Source organism: Labeo rohita, chromosome 16, assembly GCF_022985175.1.
Source record: "Labeo rohita strain BAU-BD-2019 chromosome 16, IGBB_LRoh.1.0, whole genome shotgun sequence".
NCBI classification, from domain to species: Eukaryota; Metazoa; Chordata; class Actinopteri; order Cypriniformes; family Cyprinidae; genus Labeo; species Labeo rohita.
In genome coordinates, this window is record NC_066884.1 from 35,412,873 (window position 1) to 35,424,640 (window position 11,768).

General features: G+C 35.8%; 1 long non-coding RNA gene across 1 annotated transcript; it reads right to left on the minus strand.

Annotated features, from left to right (window-relative positions):
- Positions 1-2,526: 2,526 nt before the first annotated feature.
- On the minus strand, positions 2,527-5,046 carry LOC127178465 (uncharacterized). Its single transcript, XR_007829400.1, has 3 exons — positions 4,825-5,046; positions 4,271-4,297; positions 2,527-3,333 (listed from the first exon to the last, which is right to left on the minus strand). It is a non-coding gene; the product is annotated as an uncharacterized LOC127178465 (long non-coding RNA).
- Positions 5,047-11,768: the final 6,722 nt, after the last annotated feature.

Genomic DNA, 11,768 nt, shown 5'->3' on the forward strand with positions numbered 1-11,768 from the left:
CAGCTCACCCTCAGTGGTGGGAATATGGACGGACTCCATTTCATACCCATATATTTCACTAGGTCTCCCTCAGCAACGGGCAATATTACTGGCTTGCGCACCTGGTCAGACTCTTGATAGAGCTCAGGCTCCAGGCAATGATGGGCTCAGGTTCGTGGCAGAATCAGGTTCTGTGGCTGCAGTAAGCTCAAATAACAACTCTATGAGGAGCAGGAAAGGCATCTGGCTTGTCTCTGGACTTGGAGTAGGGCTGGTGAAATCCACCTCGCGAGATAGATGGTAAATGTCAAATTGTTGACCGGCACTCCACTCTAAGAAAGTGGCACAGTTCTCTCTGGGACTGTTCGCTGGAAGCCATGCCTTAGACCAGATAGTGTGTGAAGCACACCAGATCCCTTATATGGTCCTCCAGCAAACCGTCCTTCTGCTCTATGCAGGTCAATGGGTGAGGGGAAGAAAAACAGAATAAAAATTTTAAAAAAAAAGGGCAAAAATGGTACAGTACGTAGAAACTCTCTTGACAAGAAACAACTGAAGGGAAAATACTTTTAATCAAAAATGCTCAGAAAACAGGAAAAATGCAGAAGAAACAAAACAACAACAACAAAAAAGAACAGAAAAGAGACTAAGGGAGAACTGAGGGCCCTATAATCATAAATCAAACAATGGAAACTAATGAGATAATTAATCAGACAACAGGTGAACCGGATGATTGACTAAACCAAGAAAAAATCTCATGAAAACCAACTGACTGAAACAAAACAGTGCAACAGAAAACAGAGCATACATGTCACTTACTTAGTTATTTTTTTAATGCATTTTTCCATTGCATTTTTCTTATAGTGAGGATGTTAAAGGGGTTAATATAAATACTAAAAAACTAAGAACCGGAACAAGCCCACAGACACTTATTTTAAAAAGGGCGTAAAAACTCTTAATTGAACATTTGTGGCAAAATCTTCAATAAAAAGAAATGGATTTAGTAAATTACGGTCTTTCCCCTGCAAATGTAATGCAGTTGCTGAAATATTTAAGTAATTATTACTCAATTAGTGATGCTCAGATATGAAGACAGAAGATTTTATCTGAGCAGACTGATTGGAGTGTGTGTGCGTTCTCTCTTTTTTTCTCTCTAACTGCTTGTAGCAGAGATGTGCTCCACCCATCAAATGTTGTCTCCTCCTGTTTCTCTCCCACATCATCTACCACTTTGCAACTAGATGTTTTTTTATTATTTATTCAAATTATCTTACACTATTAAAACATATTATGATTATATAATTATTACATATTTTATTATTTGCAATATTATCTTTTTTTGAAATACGAATACCAGAAGACCTAAGAAATATTAAACCTCATTAATAGATATTTCAACAGTATACACTTATATATTATTGTGTGGCCATATTTGACCATCAGCATTAGGTCTGGTAAAACAAAAAAATAAATAAAATAAAAAATTAATGGATGCCTGTGGAAACTCACATCTGTCAAATATCCGAAGCAGATATTCAATTACAGGAAATACATATATATATATATATATATATATATATATATATATATTTATAATAATTACAATGTTGAAATCAAGGTCCAAAATTAGTTTTTGCCACACCTGGATTGATGAAATTAACCAGTCATGAATATTTTTGCATTAGATAGATCGATTTTTTTTCTTGCATAATGGTGACAGAAAAGTGTCATTTGAGATGAGCAAGTCTCCATCTCTACTGTATGTAAAGAGGCACCTAAAACAATAACATGTAGAAATATTTTCTTCTTATTTTCGTCTTGGCAAGGAACATTCCACATGCATTGCCACAAGGAGTTCTGTAGGGAAAAGGAGGTGATGATCAATTCATGTGACCCTTTGATGACTGAGACTACAGCAATATCCTTTTGGCATCTTTTTTTTCCCATTTGGCAGGCGATACAAATTTTGTTACAGATTTATTTGTTTATTTGAAGTGCAAAATAACTATGCAACCACTTTTTGGCATCATATTTTTCATTGTAATGCAGTACTGTAAAGTCTGTTAAATACTTAGGGGCAGCAGAGGTTCCAAAGCTTTGTTAGCTCCTTGGTAAACCATGAAATTCTGAATGCACCTTAAACAAAACCGTTAACTTATGTGAATCATTTAAATTATTATAAATGTGATGAAGTTGTACAGGTTTTAAAAACAAGCTCCCAATTTTCTTAAATACCAGTAAAACTATCCACACTCTTAACCCGAATTAGTTGACTTTACTAGAAATTTGCGTGGAAACCCGTTGCACTAAACAAGATTAGTTTTTACAAATCTAAAACTAAACGGGTTAAGCTTTATAAACATAAAAATGTTAGTGGGTGCAGTAGACAAATCAGGTTTGCATTAGTAGTCTTTACTGAAAACCATTAGTTCACACTATTTTTGGTGTACAATTTATATTAAAAAAATCTTATTGAATATTAATTCTATTGATAAATGTTATATTACATAATGCCTTATAATTAAGAAATAATACTAGTTAAAGAAATAAACTAACCGCATTCCAATGTTTTTATTGCTCATAAAAACAGGCAATACAGTGTATTCATCCATGTATGAACTTGTCATACAAAAGACAAGTAACATTTTTTGACATACAATTCTTATTTGCTAGTCAACAACTGTACAAATTGCTTACAGTAACATGAACACATAGTATTCAACAATATGCCATATCCCTCTGAATGACTAAACATGCTTTAAAACTGGATAAGCATTAAAACTTGAGTCAACTCTTTAAAACAAAGATGACTCCTGTGAATTTTAAACATTTTTACCACAGAAAACTGGTACAATTTAACTCTTTATTTTCTCTTTTAACCTCTTTCTCTTTTTAACCTCTTTCTCTTTTAACCTCTTCTAATTTAACTGGTTTAATTTAACTTACAGCAATGACAGGATATTTGGAACAAGAGAATCACCTCAGAGATTAATTGTGCACATCAAGAACAGTAAACAGCCACTCCTGTCAAAATTAAATTGCAAGCTGGTTCTTTAATGTCTGTAACCTGGGCTTCAAGTCAGTGTGGCCCAACATTAGAAGTACCTGCTGGATGAACTGAAATGTGTTCTTCATTGGTTTGGGGTAGCTTAGATGAAGTGCATACGTAAGTCCAAAGAGAAGCTACATAGCCTTTGGCAAGTCTTTAATGCTTTTCATCACAACTTCTCCCTCGATGACAATCTTAAATGAGGCTGGATTGACATGCAGAGAGGACGGAGACACAGCACCTTCACGCTCAACAAGGAGGATTCCAAGGTCAAGGTCTTGGAACACATGATCATCAGCAGAGTCCTAACAACAGAACACATTCAAGACATTAGTCATTAAACAACTATTAATTATGTTAAACAAATAGTCTAATGTATGAATTGGTTATGACTGCTTTTTCAACTCTTCATTAAAAGGGTTAGTTAAAAAAAAAAAAAAAAAAAAAAAACACACACACACACGGTCAAAAGTTTGGGATCAGTAAGACTTGTAATGCTTTTTAAAGAAGTATCTAATGCTCATCAAGGCTATATTTACTTGATCAAAAATACAGAAAAAAAACGTAATATTGCAAAATGTTTTTACATTATACATCATTATGTGATTTATCAGTGTTGAACACTTGCTCCGTCAACTATTTTTGTGGAACCTGTGATTATTTTTTTCAGGATTCTTTGTTCAATAACAAGGTTAAAAAAAAACAAAAAAACTGCATTTATTCAAAATATAAATCTTGCCTAACAATGTAAATTTGTGCTATCACTTTTTATTAAGTGAACACATTCTTGGTGAATAAAAGTATGAATTTCTAAAAAAAAAAATAAATAAATAAAACAAAAAACTGACCCCAAACTTTTATTTATTCAAAACTTTTTTTTTTCTTTTTTTTAAACCTTGTTATTGAACAAAGAATCCTGAAAAAAATAATCACAGGTTCCACAAAAATAGTTGACGGAACAACTGTTCAACATTGATAATTCGCATAATAAATTTATCATATTAGAATGATTTCTGAAAGATCATGTGACACTTAAGACTGGAGTAACAGCTGATAAAAAATTAAGCTTTGCATCACAGAAATAAATTATACTTCATAGTATATTAAAACAAAATAAAAATTAAATTGTAAAAACATTTTGCAATATTACTGTTTTTTTCTGTATTTTTGATTAAGTAAATATAGCCTTGATGAGCATTAGATACTTTGATACTTTGTCACATATAAATTCACAAAACTTACACTTCCACTGCATCTTCTCACATGGACCTGTGAAAACAGAGCATAAGTAAACTTTTAGAAAAAGTTGCAGATAAAATTCCACTGTAAAAGTTAGGCACCAAGTAATGATCTTGTATATTCCAAGTTTCGATAAGTTAACAGCTATATAAAAAATCACTAATGCAAAACTTAAAGTAGCATTTTTTCCAATTAGTTTAAAATAAAAAATACAAACGCTAGCATTAGCCACATGGAAAGCACGTGTAAGTTACATGCATGGACTCTTAACGTTACATGCATGAGTGCGAACCAGCAGAAAAGTTAACGAAATAAACACGTTGCAGCTAAACTGTGAACATACAAAAACACTCTGGATAATGTTACGATATATGAAATGACAAAAAATAGCTGAATTAAAAGTTTACGTTATATCTAAACCATGAACCGACAGAAAAAAAGCGTCTATCTGCACATTAACACTTTTTCATCTTTTTAGAGTTTAACATCGGTCCATATTTTGGGTTAGCACTTTTTTTCAGAAAGATATCTGCAGATAATACTCTTTATAAACTCACAGATTCACGTTGTTTTCAAAGATTAACCGTTGGCGCGTCAACCCATCTCTTCAGTGAAGCAGCTCTGCTCACGCAACCTGCTTCAAAAAGCCCCTCCCCCTTTTCAAAAACGTAACATACTGAGTGATGTCTTCTTAACTTGATCAGTGTAGTCAATTATTTGTCTAAATAGTGCAAACAACTACTATTTTTTAGCAGTGACAACGTTTTTAAAAAAAACAATAAAGAATACATAATGACTGCTTACATTTTTTGGTTTAGACAAAATCCGGGTTAAGAGTGCAGTGTCTGATGGTCTATTTCTACAGAATAGCTTTAACCAGGGGGTAAGCAAGTTCGTTCCTAAAGAGTTTAGCTTCAACACTAAATAGAACCTCACCTGCCTTAGTAATCCTGAAAACATTGATTAGCTTGTTCAAGTGTATTTGATTAGGGTTTAAGCTAATTTCTGCAGGACAGTGTTTAGGACTAGACATTCCTACCCCTGGCTTTAACTCACATACCTGAGAGGTGAGCAGCCATCCAATCCTTGGAACATGCCAAAGGAAATGAAAGGACAAAAGAAACACTAAAACACAAAAGACTGACAACACAAACAGAGACAATTAAACTGTTACCAAATGGATATATGCTAACAGTACATACCTACAGCTACCATTGGCAATGCAAGAGAAAGTGGGGAAAGCAAGACGTGGATGCACCACAGAAGTCATAACCCATCCATTTTTAAAAGGGAACACACTCCTGTCCAGACATCAAAAAATAAGGGGAATCTCCTGTAGCTTGATGAGGAGTAGTGTTATAGGCAAACAATACCTGAAGGAAACCCGCTTTCCCCCTTCTTTGAAACTGGCAATGTCCGCAAAAGATTGTGCAAAGTTCTATTAAAATGTTCACACTGGGTGATATGGGGTAGTGCGTGACCCAGGTCCTTTCAACAACAAGGACCTGGGCCACAGTCTCACGTCGTTCATCCCTAGTACAGCCAGGGTGTACTTCGTAAAAATATTAGTCATAACCAACACATTCTGAAGACTGGAACTTGAGGGCCCTAACACTGTGAAATTGATGGCCAAATTAGGTCATTAGGTCATCTCGCCAATAAGTGTCCCATGAAACTACCAAGGACGGCCTAAACACCCTCAACATACTGCCACCTTTCACACTCCTGGCACCAGTGGACAATATCTACGGACATCCCAGGCCAGTAACATCGTTGACGCACCAGTAGGGTTGTCCGTTCCACTCTCTGGTGTCTGTGCTCTTGGTGAAGTTGGGTCAATAATTCAAACCTCAAAACCGCCAGCAATAACACTCTCCCCCATTTGGGTGAAAAAAACAATGATAAAGCAGTCCATGCCTCTCCACCGGGCAATCCCACTGCCTGAACAGAATCACAACCAACCTGGACAGTTACAGAGTACCATACCAACCTGGGACAGCTGCACCCAGGCACAGGGCCTGAGCCTCTTCCACCACCTGAAGGTTTTGTCATGGCAAAGCATCAGTGTTGCAATTACTCTTCACTGTTGGTCCCCAAACAACCGTTCTATCAATTGTTGGCTGGGGGTGTTGCAAAGCCTGAACGGCATCCGATTCTATTCAGAGAGGACAGAAAGGGAACAAAAAGCAGTTCCAGGTTTGTCCGCCTCCATAACAGGAACCTGATTGTACCACTGGAAAGAAGTCCAACCGTCAATGAGTACAATATCTTCTCAATACGGGGTAGGGGAAATGCATACTTCCTGGCCTTAGAATTTAAGTGACGGTAGTGTACACACATGTGTGGACTACCTTCCTTTTTCTTGACCAAGATGATGGGTGATGCACAAGAGCTGAAGCTCTTTCTAAGCACCTAGGCCTCAAGCAGCTGATTAATGTGTGCTTTTACTACCTCATGCTCTGAGGGAGGAATAAGTCTACATCGTTGCTGCACAGGAACATCATCCAACAAGGGAATGTATTGGGAAATAAGGTTAGTGCATCATGAATGGAAAACACCTTACCCTGTTCCTCCAATGACAACACAGACAAATCAGTAGCCCCTATTTGTTCCTGTACAGTAGGTATAGTTGTGTATTTACGCTAGCTGATACTAACTGAACTTTAGTGATTTCTAGTGGTAAGCTAACCACATGTACCTTGTCTAGCGCACACATGACCGTACTAGCGTAAAATACTACTTCTACCATGTCTACCATGCAACCAATTTCATGGTGCCCACTTTAACTCACCCCCTGGGATCCGAGACTGGCTGGGAATCAGTTTGATGGGAGAGTTTGAAGGCCTAAAACACAGAGCTAGGGACCTGTGACACAATAGGTAAAACAAAGAGACTAATACAATGTTGGCCAAAGAGCTCCCGGTAGCAGTGGCTTAGGATGTTCATTCCCAGATCCCCAGGAACCTGAACACACAAACCACCAGGAGGTTCTCTGAATATCAGCACCCCACAACTTAAGACCACTCACCCACATAGTTCTACATTCAGTTCTAAATAAACAATGTAAGGAATTGAGAGGCCATTTACAGCCCGGAGCTGTAGCCAGTGGCATAACCTAAGCTGTTCCTGACCCCAAAATTTGTTTTAAAACAACTCTCGCCATAGAACTGGTGTCCACCAGGCAAGGTACCTTGACGCCACCAATACACATGACAAGTTGAGGACAAGTCAACATAAAACAAGACATAAAATCCAAACTACTCAAAGCACCCGAGCCTGTCCTTTTTTCCAACCAAGCTCTGGCACTGCAGTTTGGAAGGTGCTAGTTTTCTCTTCAAAGCGAAGTCTGCCAATGCCGATGGGAACCAGGGCGGTCTTCACTCCCCATCACAATCCCTGGCAAAATGGGCAGGTTGCTTCTACAAATTATCTGGTTTGGCTAGGACGATTATATACCCACACAACAAAAGGAAATAGTAAAACTCAAGATGTTAAGGGAGGACGATGAGACTCATACACAACAACTGCATAGCTGGTTATACAGCATTAGATGAACATGTCTCGTCCCCAATAAAGAAATCCAAACTAAATGGTAAAGCAATGAAACCACACAGCTAGACCCCACCCACCCAACCATCCTAGACTACCGTCCTTTTTCTTGACTAACACAATGATAAATGTATAAGGGCAAGAGCTCTCTGTAGGCACCGGGGCCTCAAGCAAGACCTGCATCTAAAGCATTTTTACAACAAAAACTCTGTTCAAACATGCATAAAGACACATTTTAAAGAGTTATCCATTAAATGCAATTAACAAATCAGCTAATAACATTATATATGTAGTGTCTGTATAATATGTGTTATTTCAACCAAGTCTCACAGTAGTTTGTGACAGTCACGAAATTGGAAAATCGTGATTTTATAAATATTTATTATTTTGGAGCACCTAACACCACTCCTACCCTAAACCTACCCACTTCTCAACTACATAAAACATGTATTTATTGCAAAAATTGACCACAAACAGTATAAAGGTATTACAAACATCTTGTGGTGCATTCCAAATCTTCCGAAGCCATGCGATATTGTTATATGAACAGAGTGAGTGAAACGTAAAGTTTAATCGCTGAAATAATCTTGCTCTGTGGACGGCTGGACGCACACAGTCACGTCTCGTTCAAAAATACACATGACGCAATCAGTCACAAGACACACGAGAGCCAACGCCATTTCACAATCAAAGCTGATGTTACACTTCCTCGGGCACCAATTTTGATTGTACACAGTAAACAGACCATTTTACGGCAGATTATGGATGGAGATGGTGATCGTTTTTGCATGCGTTCTTCGCACAAATCCATCGTTTTACCTCGGAACACTTGGTATTTATTTTTACTTTTAAATAGCATTTGTTGTCATGTGTGCCTGTTATATCTTGTGTTTTATATAATATACAAATGGGTAGGTTTAGGGGTGGGGTTGGGTTAGGTGCTCAAACACGTCTAAATTGTGTAAATAAAATAATAACGTTATATGGTGGCTGCATTAAACAGAAATCACTGAATGTGTTGCAGTGACAAAAAGAAAAACATGGTGCAGGCCCAAAAATTACTCCCTATTGAAATACATTATATTGAAAATCGCGTTGATGATACGAAAAAAAGGGAAAATTAGCGTCCGTGAACACGAATCAATAGATTACATTTTCGTGACTATGTCACAAATTGCTGTGAGACTGGGTTGGTTATTTCTTAAAATTAAGTAGAGATCAGGGTAAAAACAATTTCGACACTGGTTCATGGGTTCACAGAGAACACCCTAGTTGCGTACCACTGAAATTTCGAAACATTTCAAAACAGTAATGACATAATGAAGCTTCATTTGCTGAAATTATGTGACTTTGGGAGTTTGATATACATTCTGAATGGTTTTGAAGCTTCAAGAAGCAGTGTTTCAGAACTGGCCATCACTACTTATCCAAATGTATCAAATTTTATTTAATGTATCAATAAATGAGCTTGTGATCACCTAATGTCGCATTTACCTCAGGAAAGTTATCCAGTCTTCACAATTAGTTACAGTAGCTATAAAAACACTACAGAGGAGCTCATTTACTATTTTGAATTCTGAAGTTTTTTATGAGAGCTACCTTATGTGCAGTTGAGTTGTATACAAATGTTTCAGTTTTTATTTCAGTTTGATTATTATATTTGATAATATTAATTAATAATAGTTTGAGCTCTGTTGTTAATTTGAACCTCTAATAATAACGTACCAAATGAGAGGGTCCCCTGCAAATTTACAGCATCATAATCAACTGATAAGTTTAGTATAGGGGCATACCTAAGTAAATATCCTCTGAGATGATGACAGCAATGTTAATAACTCTAGACTTGAATATTTGGAACTATGGAAATCCACACTAAATATTTATTTGCATTATTAGTCCTTGTACCAGCTGTTTACATTGATATTCACTGAACGAACAGGGAGATTTTCATTTCCCAGTTGTAATGAGCGCTGTCGTCTGTTCTCTGAAGTCATGTGTGCGTCCACAGCCTGCCAAATCTGTGCTGCAGTGTTAATGTGCTGCTTGGTGTCACGTTCAGTCAGCAGGAAGAACTGGCCCTGTCCACACTGCAGGAACAGCCTCCTCAGGCCCAGCATGAGTCTTCTCTCAGAGGCTTGAAAGCATGTTTCCCTCTCTCTGCTGTAGATCTGTGACAGCCAGCGGGGCCCTGGCATTGACCCCTGTAAATGGACGGCTGCTTGCTATTGAGAAATGACCGGTCTTTCTTCGCCATGTTGGAGCGTTGCAAATAAAAATATGCTTTAGCAGTGCTGCATCTATGGAGACATTTTGTCACTATGACATTTTGTAAAATTGCTTAAATTGTAAAATGACCATCAATGAAAAAAAAAAAGCAAACATATCCACTTTGCATGGAGATTCACGGAGAACTGCACATCATCATGGGGTCCAAAACTCTGACAAATCACATCATATCCCACATCTTTTTTTTTTTTTTTTTTTAAACATCAAAATAAACCAAGTTTAAGATTTTGAAGAAAGGTTATGGCATCCAAGGAAGAAAAATAGAGAAGATTCAGCATTTATAGGTCATAATCAAATGTAAGCAAATTTGTTCTTACTTCCTCTGAACAAAATGTAAGCAAAAAATGTTAGTCTCTCTGAACAAAAGGTCAAATTTTCTTGCCTCCACTGAAGCACATGATGCTCCCTGGAACCATCTCAAATCACGCTGGGTTAACATGGATCAGCAGGTTTTTGTCCATGCCAGCTCAAGTGCTGCTGTCAGAAAAACAAAAGGGAAACTTACCAAACACTAGGATTTTTGGAAATTCACACACTGGTACTTTTTTTTTTTTCATTGAAATAGTTCAAGTGTTAAAAAATAACAAATCTGTTTGCCAGGGGAAAAAAGGTTCAATTACAATGATAATTAAGTCTTTAATTAAATGTGCAGAGGCATTTATTTTGCTTGAACATTTCCCCTTCTTAGGTCTATAGAAAACAGAGCCAGCAGGTTGATAAATTTTAAAACAGAGGTCAAATGTGGACAAATGTGAATGTAGCATATTAAAACTGTCAACAGAAGAAAAGAAAAGAAAAGAAAAGAAAAGAAAAGAAAAAGAAAAGAAAAGAAAATTCTCTTATTTGCTAGGTCCAAACATGTATAATTATGTTTTTCCCCTTTCTTTTTTATTTGTATTTTTCTTCTATTTAGTAGTAGTAGTAGTAGTATTGAGGTTATTGAAAGTTTACAATTAAGTTGTTTGTGTTATTTTAGTATTATTGATATATTATTATATAATTTCTTAACATTTTGAATCACATTTTATTTTTGTTTTTAATGAAAGAATTATGTTATGAAAATGAGAAATATCATTTATTTTTATATATTTAATTGTTTATATATTTAATTACATTATTAATTCTCATATTTTTATTTTTAATGAAGCAAAATATTTCACTGATTTTTACTGTGTGTTTGGTGTCTTTTTTTAAATATTTCTATTTAGATTTTATTAAAATGAGAAAAGTTGCTTTGACATGTAGCTAAAATAAGTATTAAGTTTAAGTATTTTTTAATAGTAAAGTTTTTCATTCATTCATTCATTCACTCACTCACTTATTTATTTAATGATACCAACCCTGATTTGGATACAGATTTATTTATTTATTTATTTATACTTTTTAATAATATATTTATAATATAATATCTTATTTATTTATTTATTTATTTATTTATTTATTTATTTATTTATTTATTAGGCTGGATATCTGTGAAGCAATATGAGATATGAAATGTTATCATAATATGTATGGTTCAAGTCACAACATCATGTTCCCTTTTTTGGCTCTTGTTTTGGGCTTTTATTTTGAACATTATCCTTGTTTCATGGTTCACATTTCCTGTTCATTTTAGGTTTTCCTGTTATGGTTTCTAATTTAGCTCAACCTGTTTCTAGTTTAGTTC